This window comes from Papaver somniferum, chromosome 10 (assembly GCF_003573695.1).
Source record: "Papaver somniferum cultivar HN1 chromosome 10, ASM357369v1, whole genome shotgun sequence".
NCBI classification, from domain to species: Eukaryota; Viridiplantae; Streptophyta; class Magnoliopsida; order Ranunculales; family Papaveraceae; genus Papaver; species Papaver somniferum.
Window position 1 is genome coordinate 154,740,068 of NC_039367.1, and position 16,430 is coordinate 154,756,497.

The following is a 16,430-nucleotide window of genomic DNA, read 5'->3' on the forward strand; positions in this document are numbered from 1 at the left end:
TGCTACTTCCAAGTTATACTAACTTCATCTTTTTCCTTTTAGGACTCTCATCGTCGTGTGATGCCAGTTGAAAAGCATTTTGAATCTAGTTGTTCTTAGTTGGAACTTTTGCAGAAAAATGTTTCTTTGGAGAAGGAAATACAAAAGCTGAGAGGAGAACTCCAAATTACGAGTTTTGATGCTGAAACTCTTCGCAACGAAAATCAAAAAGTTAGAGGTATTTATTATTATATTTGAGTCATTCATCAGATTCTATATTCCTTCGCATACGTTCATTTTTGTAAATTTCTTCGTGCATTTATTAAGATTTAAACCGGAAGCGAACGAATGAGAGGTATGACTTTCAATTTCTTGCTGAAGATACTCATGCGAATAACGAGAAGTTGCGGTCTCAATTAATCCAATTAAATAATCAATATTCATATTCGCTTGATCAGATTAACAATCTTTCCAATGAAAATAACCATCTCACTCCAAAAATTGGGTTTTTTAATGATCAAATATCCTTTTTTTCTAAATTGTCACGTGATGCTGATTTACTACATCAAACTTTATCAGAAGAAAATCATACCCTTTGTCGGAAGAAGTTGTCTTTTTCGAAGAAGGAAGCAATGTTTTCACATCAGTATTCAATTCTTCATGAAATAAATGAAAATCAAGCGCGAACTCTTCGCGTATTGAAGGAACTTCGCTTAAAGATTTAAGCTCCCAAAATGAGAAACTTATTCAAAATAATATAAGTCTTTCTGTGAAGAAGAATCAATTTCAAAAACAATACAGTCAGTTGAAGAATTCCCATGATGTTCTTAAGAAAGAGAACAAATCTCTTTCTTCTGAAGAAAAGAAGATTCGATCTCGCCTCAGTGGTTCAATTGGTGATGGATTTGATAAGGCTATGGACATGATGGACAATACCCTTGCTCTTTCTAAATTCTTCCAAGGTAGTCAGCTAAAGTTGACTGCCTTATTATGATTTCTTGGTATTTCTCCGCACAATGTTAATTTAATTTTTTTTATTTATGGCTATTTATTATTCTTTGTAGATTCTGAAAGATCGCACCAGTCTGTTGTTACTCAAATGAAGTCTGAATTATCCAAGGCTCGCAAAGAATGTGCGAATCTGGAAATATCTCGTGGGAATCTTGAGATCTCTCTTTCTGCTTCTCGAAGCAGAGCGCGAAGAAGGTACGCATACCAGAAGAATTTTTTAGAGATGAATGCTAGAAACCTTGAAAGAGCGGCTATTCACAAAGGCGATTCTAGTGCCCAATCTGTTATTGACGGAATTCTTTTAAGAAACTCTCTTCCAGCAGTAAAACTCCCCGTATGTAACGTGAGTGAGGATGAAGAATATCCTGAACTAGATAGTGATTATGACTTTTTAAGTGATCATGAAAAGGATCAAGATGATGAAGAAAATCAGCAAGAAGTAGAGAAGTCTGCTAATGAGGCCAATACTGAGATTGAAAATCCTGGACCCAGTGCTAAGATTTGAAAAGTATTTTGAATAAGATGTTGTTGTTGAGCATTCTGGATTTCCTTTCTTTATTTTGACGTATTTTGAACCTTCGTATTTTTAGACTTGTTTGTTTCAAGGAAGATAATATATCATTGTTTTAATTCCCATACTTTCCTCTTATTATTTCTCTTGTAAGAAACAATTGTGCGAATTTATCATTAGTTTGTTTAATTTACTTGGGAAGTATTATTTTTCCTTCCTATGTAAAGGTCTTATCTTGCCTCATTCTTGTGCGACGAGATCGCAGGCGGCCTTTGTATTTTAGTACATCGACCCATTGATCTCGTCTTATCTTTTTCGTTTATATTATTTCCTCTTCAGGTTTGTCGCATAAATATCACAAGTCTTAATACTCCCATGAGTAAAAGCCTTATCACATTTACGTCTTTTGACACAATTCAACTCCCTAATGGAGGGTTCCGTCCTTATCTTCCCATATGGTTGCCCCTTCAAGGAAGCATACCTCTATCGGGTTAAGATTATGGCTCTTTCCATCCAGTGATTCAACAACCAGTTGATTTCACAGTCTCGCATACACTACCGATAAGGTTTATGGCAGCAAGACCGCACCCTAAGTGGGGTATCTTCGGACCGAGTGCATCATAGTCAGGACTTGTCAAGAGTGGCAAGGTACGCTCCAGACGCCCTGATAGGATTCGGGAAAACCCTATATATAATAAACCGCAATCGCACGGTGTCTAACTAGTAGACAGAGGCAAATACGGGTCGTTCCCACGAAGAGCGGTGGAAATACTGTAATCAATATCTCTAAAAAGATTAACCAACAATAATGTTTTTGAATTTTTATAATTGAAAACGAAATAACACTGAACTAATAGAATGAATTCAACTGGACAGACAGTAACGAGGGTTTATGGGTTCCACTACTATTTCTAATTGAGTACTAAAAGCATTCAAATTACAAATATGCATTTATATCTTCGTTCTATCGCAACACCTATTATTGTTATAATTATCGATAATAAACTCGCATCTCCTAAGTATAACCCATCAGAGTTTCCTAAGCATGGACTATCAAATTATAAAGACAAGAAGATTATTGAAAATATAATTATCGGTTCACAATCACTATTTTTGTCGTCTAAACGTAACCCATCAAATGATTTAACCTAAGCATGGATTATCAAAAACTGTAACAAATAAAATTGGAACATGAAATACATTTATGCATTTAGGCTTTTACTTCGTAGAAAGCCGGTGGAGCAATAACAAATATTATTTATAAAATCAATAAATCATAAATATTGGATTTCGACAATTCTATTCAAAATAGCCTAATACCAAATTAATCCAAATTATTCATAATAGTCTATGCTTGAAGTAGTTTCCACCAAAAAAAACCCTAGCTACGAAACAATTAGCAAGACATGGCTTTCTCAAAAGCCCTAAACAAATATATTGGAGATTCACTAGCTAATCGAAATGGAATTGGAAAAACGAAAGAACGCAAACCCTTCTCCGTCGCTCCTCCACGGCTCTGTAGCCGCCACACTTCTCTTCGTCTCCCAAAACCGGTCTCCTCCTCTTTCTATTTCATCTCGATTCATATAAGGAAGGTGATGTTGGAACTCCACCAAAGACCTAGCCAATAATGCCCAACAGGCCCAGTCCACTATTGTCCAACGTCCAAAATAAGACTTTTTTAATACCGACCACAGAACCACACTGAAGTCCAGCATGACTCCGTTCTCCTCAACTAACTCCAGCTCCTTCCTGCCAGGTTCACAGCACTAGCTTCTTCACTTCTCGTCTTCAGGCCATACTCGGTCAGAGATGGCTCTTCCGATTCGTCCATACAATCAACACAGATTCAACATACAGCTTCTATTCATCCTGCCTTGGTAAACTTCATTCATTTGAAGCCAACTGATGTTTCATGACCATCTAAGCTTCTTCCTGCTCTCATTTCCTTATCGAACTTCTGTTTCGATCAACAGCAAACCAGCACAACAATCCTTCCCATGTCAAGATCCTGACCGCAGCATCGTTCTTTCAATTCATTCCGTTAAGATCTCTGCCTGCAACTCTGTGTCGACCAAAGAACAACCAACTCCATTCACGTCTGTGTGTAGCACCAACAGGTCTACTCCAATCGACCACCATTAGCATCAGTTCCAACTGCCACTATTCGCCTCTACTCGATACAAAGAAATCACAGTCAACTCTCTCGTCTTCTCAGCAGCCACCATCGTTCAGAAACCCAACTGCCAAACTCTTCCATCATCTGCCTCTGATCGACCATCATTAATCAACACTAATTTTGAGAATAAAACCCACAGTAAATCATGCAGAGACACAAAACACCACCGCCGGCACTAACTGTAGTCAACAAGGACAATCGGTGGCATCAGCTTGCTTGGAGAACTGAAAATGTGCCACGAGGTTCATTCCAGATTCCTTTTCTTCGATAAGAATTCAAGCTGCTGCTTAATTAAGAAATGAGCATTTCTTTACACGGAAAATGGGTTATTTGTACAAATATTTTTAAATAACGGTTCAAATGGACGAGTAAATATAATTTGGGTGAAATGGCCAAAAAAATAAATAGTAAGGATGAAACTGGTTTTATCATAGTTTAAATTTAAAAAATAGCAAGGATGAAATTGGATACATCCTGTGTAAATTAAAAATAAGAAAAAATATTTGAAAATGGACACGATAAAACTGGTTACATCCCGCCTATTTTTACGTTTTTGTCCATTTAAACAGTATCAAAATCTAACTGTCCATTTCACCCAGGAATTATTGATTTTGGTCTTTTTAACCAAATTTGTGTTCTTTACATTCCACTAACGACATATATGCTGATAATGAGGCCACGTACAACTTGTAACTCCAACTGGGCCCGACTAATTCGAACCAGCAAAGACAACTTTTTGCCTTGCTTAATGACTTCCTGGTGGTGATGTGTAGCTAAGATGGTGGTGCTACATACAGGTCAAATATTGACATGGATGCTCACGGTTCCTTCATTAAGCTCTAATTCTCGCTGGTGTCGTGAGAGGCCTTTGTGCCTTTCATTGTAAACGCAACTATAACTCTCAATTTAGCGGTTATTTTTCCGGTGATCAGGTTCACGAGTATTATCTACAAAAAGCACTAAAATTATGTCATTAGATAAAATATCGAGTCCTAGTTAATATAAACATGGGTATAAAATGTAGCACTTACGTGCTTATCACGCCCCGGGCACTCTTGTCTCAACCGTGTACCTCGGCGTCCTGATCGAGTTTATGCGCTCCTTGGGAGAGCCTTTCTCACCTTAGGCTCTCAATCTAATATTACTATTTTAGACTGAAAATTTAAGGTATCTCTCCCGGATGGGCATTATCGTTTAATTCTCACCCCAAAATCTCCACAACTCAAGTTCCGGGGTCGGTGTAGCCTTCCCTTGAGTCATTCCTTCTAGGTCTTTCCAATTATGACGTGCCATAGGTCTTACTATATTTCCTCTTGCATATGAGCGAATTAGGGTGCACGCCACATTCGGATTCCTAGTCAATCTGATAATAAATATCATTTTCTGTAGCCTTGTATCAAGGTCTTAGTTTGCTATTATAAATTTCTTAACTTTCAAGAGAAATATTCGCATTACAGGCTCTTGTTCAAAAATATGAACTTACAGACTTTTAACTGTTTATCCATGCGAGTTGATTCGCAAGTGGCTATGGATAATATTTTTTCAAGAACTGCCTATTCCAAGGTCGATCTAATTTACGACCTGTATTTCGTCCTTCAGGATCCATTAATTCATAGGATCCCTCTCAAACTATTCTTTTTATTATATAAGGTCCATCCCAGCTTTTCTCCAATTTTCCATCTTTTCCTTTTGATACACTAGAATTTCGCGTAGCACTAAGTCGCCTGGTTGGAATTCTCTTATTTTAACCCGCTTGTTGTATTCTCGAGCTAGCCTTTTTTGATAATTTCCCATGTGCTGCAAAGCGACTTGTCTTACTTCCTCCAAATCATCCAATTTTGCTAAGATCAAATCCACACTTAAATTCTTTTCCCAAGCTTCTCACTTTGTGGTAGGGATGATAACTTCTGTTGGTAGCACTGCCTCAACTCCATATGTCAAACAGAAGGGAGAAATTCTTGTTGCTTCTTTTCTTGTAGTTCTGTCAGCCCATATTACATTATGTACTTGTTCGCACCATCCTTTGTTGTGCCCTTCTAATTTTTCTTCAGGTTGTCTGCGATTGTTTTGTTTGTAGCTTCTACTTGTCCATTACTTTGAGGATACAAAGGAATGTCAAATCTGCATATAATATTTTGAACGCATTGAGCAGCATTGTTATATTCTCGCCTTCAAATTGCTTCCATTATCAGACACCAATTGTGCAGGAATGAAAAATCTGCATATAATATTTTCAAAAATGAATGTGTAGATGTATTTATCGCGAATATGTTGAACTGCTTTTACTTCTGCCCATTTAGTGACATAGTCTGTTGCGAAAATTAGGAATTTTTTTGACCCGTTCCTGGTATAAATGGTCCAACAATTTCTATTCTCCATTTTCCAAAGGGCCATACAATTGTTGATGTATTAAGCATATCCCCAGGTGCATGTATCTTCTTGCCATGACGTTGACATTCTTCGCATCTCCTCGAAACTTGTTTTGCATCTTCATGCATATATGGCCAGTAATAGCCCTTTATTTTTTCTTTATATCCGAGTGATCTTCCTCCACTATGGTTGCCAACATCGCCATAGTGTAATGCCTTTAGAATTTCGATTCCGTCCTTTCGCGTAAGACATCTGAGCGAAGGTCCAAGAAATGATTTTCTATAAATAACACCATCCCTTAATTCATAATTTTTCGCACAACTCTTTAATTTGTGTGCTTCTAATTTTTTCCTCTGCAATTCTCCGTTCTCTAGATAACAGTGTATCTCAGTTCTTAAATCCTTCTCTTCGCTCACATTTTCTTCTAGTGTATCCTCTATGATCATCACATTTGTTTGCACTTCACCCTTTTCTATAGATGGTAACAATAATGTTTGTATTTTTATATCCCTTGCAACCAGATCTACTAACATTGATGGTATGAACGCCAATGCATCTGCAAGTCTATTATCTTTTCTCCCTATATGTCTCCAGCTTATTTTTGGAATTTTCATTGCTAAATCCATAACCAACTTCCTATATTTTTGCAAAGATGGTTCATTGGTACTATATGTGCCTTCTATCTGACGAATTACCAATTGGGAATCACTAGTTATTCGCGCATCCTCAATCTTTATTTCAATTGCTATCCTTAATGCAAGGATGACTGCTTCATATTCAGTTTCATTATTTGTGGATGCGAAGTCCAATTTGAATGAGTAAGCCAGTATCGCTCTTGTTGGTGAAATGAATACAATACCAATTCCATTTCCTTCTCCATTGGAGGATCCATCCACCAATATCTCTCATCTGTTTGGATTTCGCTCATTTAATAAATCATTAGGATTTCCATGTTCTTCATCCACCTCCATCATTTCTTCTACCTATTCATCTTCTTCTATTGGAAATTCTGCAAGAAACTCTGCGGTAACTTGAGACTTTGGTGAAGATAAAATTTCATAACCAATCTCATAGTTTCCTAATTGTGCATTCCACCTCTCTATTCTTCCTGACCTCTTCGAATTCTTCATTGCGTTTTCAATTGGTACTCTTTGTAATACTTTAATTTTGTGAGCTTGAAAATAAATGCGAAGCTTTAATGATGCATATACCAGTGCGAGAATCAACTTTTCAATTTTTCAGTAATTTTTCTCTGCCGAGTTATATGTTTTGCTTATGTAATATATTGTTTTTCTACACCTTCATCTGAACGTAACAGTACTTCACTCAATGCATGAGATGTTTATGCTAGGTATAATAACAATTCTTCTCCCTTCTTTGCCTTTTGCATAATAGATAAGTTTACCAAATAATTTTATGCTCTGCAATGCTTTGTCGCACTCCATTGTCCATTCAAATTTGGTCACCTTCTTTAGTATATTGAAAAAGTGTTTACACTAGTCCGAAGATCTTGCAATAAATCTTCCCAATGATGCTATCAATCCATTTAACTTTTGAACATCTTTGACTGTCGCAGGTGGTGGCATATCTCTAATCGCTTGTACCATCTCCGGATCAACTTGTATTCCCTCCTTGGATATAATATATCCTAAAAATTTTCCTGATGATACGCCATTACACATTTTTCTGGGTTTACTTTAATATTGAATTTTCACATTTGTTCAAATATTGATCGCAAATCATCAACATGATCTTTCGCCTCTTTGCTTTTAGTTAGCATATCATCTACATAGACTTCTAATGTTTTATGTATCCATTTTTTTCGAATACTTTCTGCACCATTCTTTGATAAGTTGCACCTGCATTCTTCAATCCAAATGGCATTTTCGTGTAACAATATAAACCTCCTGGTGCGAAGAAAGCAGTGTGTTCTTGATCTTCTTCTGTCAAAGAAATTTGATTCTAGCCTTTATACCCATCTAACATTGTGACTCTATCATTCCCTGATGCCGATTCCACCATTTGAGGTATGTCGGGTAAAGGGAAGCTGTCTTTAGGGCACGCTTTGTTTAGATCTGTAAAATCTATGGAAATCCTAATTCCGATGTTTTTTTTAGGTACCACCACCATATTTGCTATCCACTCTGGATATTTTGCCTCCCTTATAATTCCTGCATCTAACATCTTCTGCAATGCTGCTTCTATTTTAGGATGATAGTCAGTTGCAATCTTCCTTGTCCTTTGCCTGAACGGCTTTACATTCTTCTTAATGTCTAATTTATGACATGCGACAATATCATTATATTCATACTCCATGCGAAAATATCATTATATTCTCGCAGAATTCTTATCGTTTTTTCCTCTTCTTCTTTATCCATTTTAGTTCCAATTCTTTAAATTTTTGGTTCTTCTCCAGTTCCTATATTTATTTCATTTGCTGGTTCCGCTGCAGTAAAATTCGTTTTTGGTTCCCTCATAGGTGTTGGTTTCTTAATTTCTTTAATTTGTCCACCTTCCTCCGCTGGTTCTTCGCCTGGTATTCCTTTTCCCTCTTTCGCTCTTATCATGTATATTCGAAATTCCTCTTCTTTCCTTTGTTCTATTGCTTTTCTCCATCGATCCTTTCGCTTCTTTGCTCTCCCTTCATAATTTCACACATCTATTTGATTACAAGTATTCACAACCTTAACATCTCCTTTGATTTCACCTATACCGCTTGGAATAGGGAATACATTGATGTAATGTTGAAGCTACGACCTTTAGTCCATGTACGCATGGTCGTCCCAACAACATGTTGTATGGTGACTCAATGTCAATCACACACAGTGTTATCTTTGTTTGAACCTCTCCCGGTAATATTCGCATAACGATTTCTCCTTTTGGCTTTGTAATTGCTCTATTGAATCCATGAACATTATATGATGTGGTTGTCATTTCTGCATCTTCATATCCTATTTCTTTGAATGTGCGATAAAATATTACATCAACTACACTTCCTATATCTATCAATGTTCTATCAATCGCCCATCCTTCAAATCCCCTCTGTTTTCCAATAATTTTTTCTCGCTCAGCTGTGACCGTAATTACTAATGGATCTGTTCGCTGTAAGTTTTCTTCTGGAATTTCATCCGCCGCAAAGGAAATTTTCACCTTTTCCCAATCTTGTAATGAAATTCTTTGTCTACCGTCTCTATCTTCTTACCTTCGTAATTTGTTTTATGAATTCTCCCTGTTACTGTTGCTTGAAAATCTGCCTCAGAAATTGATACTATAATTATGTTATTACACTGTATATCTCTGCCTCTTCCTTGAATTAGTATGAGTCTTCTCTTCATGGATCCCTTATGATTCTTCCTTAATTTCCCTAAGAACTTCAGATCTATTAACAAGAATTATCATCCAGAGCTGTTTCTAGCGCCAAAAATGTAGTTGTCATAAATCTTACAATTACGTTCCACTATCACTAAATGAGAATTTAGGTGACCATCTTCTTATTATATGAAATGTAGATAGAATTACAAAGATTGATCCAACTATTACAATGATCTATTTTCCCTAGATTTACTTTCTCTTTCTATTTCTTGACCAAGACTCACTCCAGAACTCCCTCACAAGTAATGACTTCTCTCCTTTATATAAGATTTTACATAGTGGATGACAACTAAGAAACCCACTATTTTCAGGATCACTATGCGACACATTCGCTCATATACAATCGCTCATCTTCGCATAGAATATCTCTTCGCACAGTTCTTCGCACTTTACTCGTGACTTTGTTGACATCATCTGGTGCGTCATCTCAACTTTATTGTGTGCGATGCTCTTCGCTTAGATTGTATTCTTTACTTCGCGTGATTACTAACATGTGCGATATTTTACTCCTCCAATACTTAGAGAATTTTCTTCATGTAAAAAGATATTATGCATGCAGACCATGAGCACCGAGGCTCCATTATGATAACCAGAAGACAAAGTCTCAATTTTATAGTCGTCAAGAGTTTTTTCAAAAACCAGACGTGGCGGATTATCCGGAAATCCTTCCGTGTGTTGATCCAAAGTCTATTATCAATGTTGAACTCTCCACTACCTCCAAGCCAATGTGCTTCCCAGATAGGTTTCTTATAAGGATTTGTATCTGTAAATTGAATTGAGTTGAGCAATTAGATCACATACAATTAATTCCGTCCATGTGTCCAGTAGAATATCACCATTTTCAAAAGACCTAATTGGTTTAACGCAGTGATAGTTAATCAATGTAAAAATGGTAAATCGCTTAGTCCAGGAATTTTGCACTCCATAATCTTGCATGACCCATATATGTGTCCATTGGACCATGTTGGAAACCAATAGCTTAAACAAAGACAGTCTCCCAGCAATGCCACATGTTTATAGATTCTTTTGTCTTCTTCGCAACGTTTTTGTATAATTTTCAGAGGATGCTCCTTGGGAAGCGGTTGGAAAGCCTAACCAATGGAGAGTTAATGCCCTTACCAAAATTAGACCAATCACATGTTCCAAGTGTAGTTTCTTACCAAAGAATAAATTAAATGTGTAGATTTGGTTATCATTTTCAGCGCCACTAATACCACTTCATGTTTCAGATTCTTGATGTCTGCACCATCATTTGCATCATTTAATACCATGTCCTACTTTCATCAGTCTTGTGACACCTACAAATCCTTAACCGTTCAATGAAATGTGCGCAAGTAATAACGATGTTGAGAACAAAAGCATCATTGGGTTGGTTTGAAGTCTATGTGCAAGCCTCTCTCTCGAGGGGGGTTTAGGAGTTAGAAGACTGAAGCCTTTAAATTAGTTAATACAACAGTGGAAGAGAACCCGTCATTATACTTCTTCGACATGGGAAAGATAGCAATGCTTACATTTACCTGCCAATCCCCAAGAAAACAAAAAAAAAAAAAAAATTCATTTCTCAAATCACAAATTGTATTTACTAAATCAATACATATTACACAAAAATAAGCTAAGAAACATAAATCCGATTACCCAATGTGTAGGAAGCTCTTCCCACCATGGAACTGTAATGCTATCAAGCTCAGTTTTTAAAGATCATAAATCTATGATGAACTTGCTTCGGGATCACACGTGCTTTCAAATCTAGAAATATTCTCTCAACTGAAAAATACAGAGTCATATATACCTGGGTTAAGAAGAAATTAGAGCTTCATTTTTATTGAATCATTGATCCCCAAGAAAATGAAACTGCTGTGACATCAAGTTAACCAAGAGACTAAATTGAAACCGATGCCGTCAAAATGCCTAGGATTCGCAATTGGAATAACAGAGAAGTGATAGCAGGAAAGTATGGTGATAGGAACTCTAGGTGGAGAACAAAAGATACAAAAGATCCATATGGGGTTAGCATTTGGAGGCACATCAACTCAGTGACAAACACTTTCTTTGGGGACATACAAATTCAAAATTGGAAACGGTTCTTCGATTAGATTATGGGAAGACAAATGGTGTAGTGAAGGAATCCTTTCTGCTCCCTGTCCTTCTCTTTACGCTTTTTCAAGTACTAAGAACATTTCCTTACTAGATGTGAGGGTTTCTGCTGAAGGTGGTTTCTTTTGGGATTTAGGTCTCAATAACAGAAGAAGATTGTATGATCATGAAATTCAGGAGCTTCTTATCGCTTTACCTATGTTGGAAGTTGTTCATTTTAATTAAGACGAAGAGGATGAAATGGTTTGGGTGGGTCATAAAAGCGGTATTTTTTCGGTGAAGTCTGCCTATGCGCTTGAAGTTAATTTGGTGGCAGGTGATAATTCTTTCCCCCAAAAGAAAATTTGGTCGATGAAATGGCCTATGAAGCATGGATTCTTCCTTTGGCAGGCCGTGCTGAACCGTCTCCAACTCTCACCAATTTACAGAAAAAGGGCTCTGCTTTTATTAATCCTAATGGCTCGCCAATTCCAACTCTTGCATTTTCTGTGGCACTCATGCAGAAAATAACGATCACTTGTTCCTCCATTGTTCTTTTGCCTCTAGAATATGGAGCTTCTTTCAAAATGGTGCAAGAAGAGTAGTCCTTACTCCACATCAATCTATTTTGGATGTCATCTCTAATTGTAATACAGCTGGTCTTACTCCTCTAGGGAAGGAAATTTGGAAAAAGATTCCCACTAGTATTATGTGGAACTTGTGGATCGAAAGAAACAAGCGGACTTTCAACGGCCAAAGTCTGCAGTTCTCTTCTATAATTGCTAACATTAAAAATTTAAAATTCAAACTTTTTACTGGGCGTCTATGGAACCGGGTTTCTCGAGTATTCATTCTGACGAAGTAGTCGCCAATTGGGAAAAGCTATTTTTCGATCCTCCTTGATTATGTTGTGTTTGTTTTGTAGGGGCTCTTAGCTTTGAGCTGTCTTGTTGTTTCTGCTTATGTTGTTCTCGGGGCTCTAGTTTTTATTTTCACCTGTGTGGCTGTTTCTTTGTTTTAAGAAAAAAATTAAAATTCAGCAACTCATAAATATAACTTCTAATGGTCGCCTATTGGTTACATGAAAAATCAACCAAAAGGAAAAAAAAGGGTGTGCCAAAGCAGACAAGAATTGAGAAAGTAACTTAGCGTATCTTGAAAGGGTGCTGCAGAATATTCCTTCAGTCTGCCAAAAAAGAGATAGTGAAAGTGGTAGCGAGGGAGAGAGATTTTTTGCTCTAAGCCGGACAATGGAACATGATGAATAAGAAAATGATTGATGGGTATGGTGAACAACAGGATGTGCTCTAACTTTTCTTGTTCATCATGTTCCATTGTCTGACTTGGAACAATGCACAAGATAGTTCATCTCCAAGTCATACACATCTTATAGCCTACAGGGTTCATGAACCATTCTCTATGGCAAATCCGTATTAAATGCCTAAAACACTAAAGTGTAAATTAATTCCTAAATTTGTAAAGATTTTCTCCCGCCCATTCAAATTTTCAAATATGGATCACCGGACAGCTATATCTTTCATGAATATAGATTGATTTGGCAACTCCATTTCAAGACAAAAAAGTAAAAATTTAAATGCCGGAACAACGAATATATTTTGTAAACCATGAGATAAGAGTAGGTAAAGATTCTCCTGCCAATTTGAATTTTCAAATCTGGACTACCGGATATATGTTCCATGAATCCTTGTATATGGCAAGTCCTGGATAGAGGTTCCATGAATCCTTGTATATGGCAAATCCAATTTCGGAAAACATTAAATTTTTGACAATAGGAATTATAGTAGTTTACTCTGCCAAATACGCAGTATTCAAATTAATTAACTTCTGATCTTCCAGTATGATCTTGACAATAACAACCACGCGTTTATATGTTCACTACAAAACAAGTAGCTTCTAGGGACGGCTGTTTTGAGAAAACCGTCCCTAATGAAGGATATTTGGGACGGTGATGGCCTGACCGTCCCTAATAGTCATAAAATATTTAAATCAAGGCTAAAATATGTCCGTCCCAAAAAGAAAACATGGCCAAATAGTATTAGTGACGGTGGAACAGGGGACGGTCCCTAATACCTCTTGGGACGGTTTTTTGTCCTCTTGGGACGTTTTTTTGGCCGTCCCAAGAGGCCTTCTATTTTGTAGTGGTTCTTTACCCCGTATTATCATTGATAACCAGTTGCAAACTTACAATATATATAATCAGTGAATAAGGGATAACTTCATGAAATTACACAGTCAAAAAGAAGTGCTCCCATCAAAATAAAAGAAGTAGAAAAGGTCATGGGCTGACTGTCATTTTACACCAACAAAAGGCACAACACATATACTTTAGAGTACACCTTAAGGCTGAAGGATGTTGGTTGAGAATCTAATTTTCTTGAGATGTACTGAAAATTAAAAATAGCGCACATAATGTTACAATAAAGACTCGAAGATCAACTGAGCCGAGAGGAACTAAAGAATAACACACTCTCGAGTCTAGACATCAAGTCAACAGAAGAAAGGAACTTTTTTACGGTGGTCGCCAATCAAAAAGGCTATCCCAACACTAGATCAGTAAAAGAGAGAGATTTTCTGGATGGAACACCTTGAGCCAAGAAAAAACTGCTCCTTTTACACTACAGTAACTACACACTAGTTGTTTAGGGGGTTGCGACTTGCCGGAGAAATTTCTATCGTTTCGTCCTTTCGAGACTAACCAAAGTATCGCGTGAAGCAGAAGAGTAATTAGATCAATTAGATCCACTCGTCCACCAAAAGAGTAATTGTACCAGGCAATGTCCATTGCCATCTTGGAACCACTGGAATTAAATCCCTCCACACTTCTAAAGTGAATGCAACACGAGATGGGGATGTTTCATTAGCATTATTGCAGAGGCCACAAAGACCTTAGGTGACAGTACCTCTCTCAGCAAGAGTGTCTCTACTACCGATTTTGTGTAGAATAATTTGCCACATGAAGAATCAAATTTTAGTAGGAATTTGAGAGCAGCAGAAAAAAGAAATTGTGAAAAATGGAGAGATTTGATAGCCTATCTTTTAGTAACCCTAACCCTAAGTAACAGTCCCTGACTAAGAAGCCTTTTGTGGGTGAAAATTTCCATAATATACTACTAGGTTGAGCAGGCAGGAAAATGAAAGGATTGGTACTAGTCAATTGCAGCATGTTGCACAAGTTATTAAACTCAACCGAATTTGAAGTTCTTTAGAAATGGAATTTGGCACTGCGGTGAGTGCTAAACACCACATGATCCACCACTGATCCATCTTTGTTCCCTGCAATTGGTTAAAGGGATTACATATATATGGATGGGTTCTTCGATATCATTACAGGAACAGACTGTTGGTTCAACATATATTAGTAGGAATCATTAAATTAAGTTCCCTAAATGTCAGAGCTTTTTTCCAATTCATATCATCATACTATCATAGTATAAATGTCTTACAAGAAAATGAGGTTCAGTCGTCCGATTCAAGTCAATGATATATGCGACACGGGTGTGTAACGACCAAAGGACGAATATCTTCTGCAGCCATACTAACGTGCATTCCTAGCCAGATTGAGACCGTATTTAAACGTGAAAGTACGTTCAGTATGATCTCGTCTGGCAAAGAATGAGGTTAATGAATGAATCAGGAAAAACTGCCCAAACCCTAATTAAAGAAGTGACCTGCCTATTACCTAGTTACACACGAGTTGTAATATCAAACTCATACTGAGTCACTATCCAGTCTTTTTTTCTGATTAAAAGTAGCTAGTTAGACACTTTGGGTCGAGTCACAAGACTATGAACATACACAATCAACAGTTTCTAATTAATCCAAAATAACATAACTAAAATAAAATTTCCAACTGCATGCAGATTGTTTCAAAACAAAACAATAAAGTAATAATAACAAAATTTATTACATGAAAGTTATTGCATGTAATAGGTATAACCCTAAAGCTCTTCCTTTTAATCTAAGTTTTTAGGTAGCAGGGATCAGTCAGCTAAATACATATATCATTCATGGATATGTATATTACCTGGTTATGAAAATTATTGTTTTTTTTTTTGGAAAAGATAAAATTCATTGAAGAAAGTGCTGAGAAAGCACTAAAAACTTACAACAAATAGAGGTTTGATTTCAAAGAATCAAAAATAGAAGGATTCCCCAAAGTGAGGGATTTTCTATATAAGATATAAACCCTCCAGCCAAATAGAGGTTTGATTTCCATTCGACACATGATGAGTAGCTGCTGACGGAACCGATTGAGAAGGATTATGCTGCCGATTATTTCGCACTGCTTGCTGAATGATATCGTCAAAAGCCACAGAAAAGACTTGATTCACAGTGTGGTTGATTCTTATGCGCGCGCTATCCCTGTTTTGATATACCCTTGTTACGTTGATTCCCATGGGAGACACCAGAGCTTTAGTTAATGGAATCTCAATGACATTATTTGCTGTTGGAGAAGAGAATGGAAGCGTAGATGATTCGATACACTTGAGGCAACCAACAGCTTCACCAAATATTAGTGATAGTTCAGTATCACCTATCTTTAGCAACCTTGAAACGATGTTGTTTGGAAATCCAACCTCTTCGAGCCACATCCAAAAGGAAATAGCTTTCATGCTGAGAATCATGTCTTGACCTAAGTCAATGACTAAGCGTTTGTACAAACCACGATCTATGGCATGGAATGACTTTATTTCTTCGTTGGTTGGGAATGGAGATGGTGCTTTGAATGTATTCATGTCGAATAACAGCGAAAAAACCAATAGGCAAACACTTAAAAGGCAACAAAATACTGCTGGTAATGTGTTATTGCGAGAGAATGGGGTTAGTATTTATATGCGTTCAAAGACTTGCTGAATTAGGAGAAACCTCCTAAATCTTGATTTGACTAGGATTCGATTTAGTAATCCTTGTAAA

The 16,430-nt window shown here is 36.9% G+C and overlaps 1 long non-coding RNA gene across 2 annotated transcripts; it reads left to right on the plus strand.

The window, feature by feature from the left end:
• Nucleotides 1-6,909: 6,909 nt before the first annotated feature.
• On the plus strand, nt 6,910-10,786 carry LOC113317802. 2 transcript variants are annotated; one of them, XR_003344023.1, is made up of 3 exons: nt 6,910-7,401; nt 7,627-9,839; nt 10,652-10,786. It is a non-coding gene; the product is annotated as an uncharacterized LOC113317802 (long non-coding RNA). The 2 variants fall into 2 exon arrangements; XR_003344024.1 differs by having other exon boundaries at nt 6,910-7,194.
• Nucleotides 10,787-16,430: the final 5,644 nt, after the last annotated feature.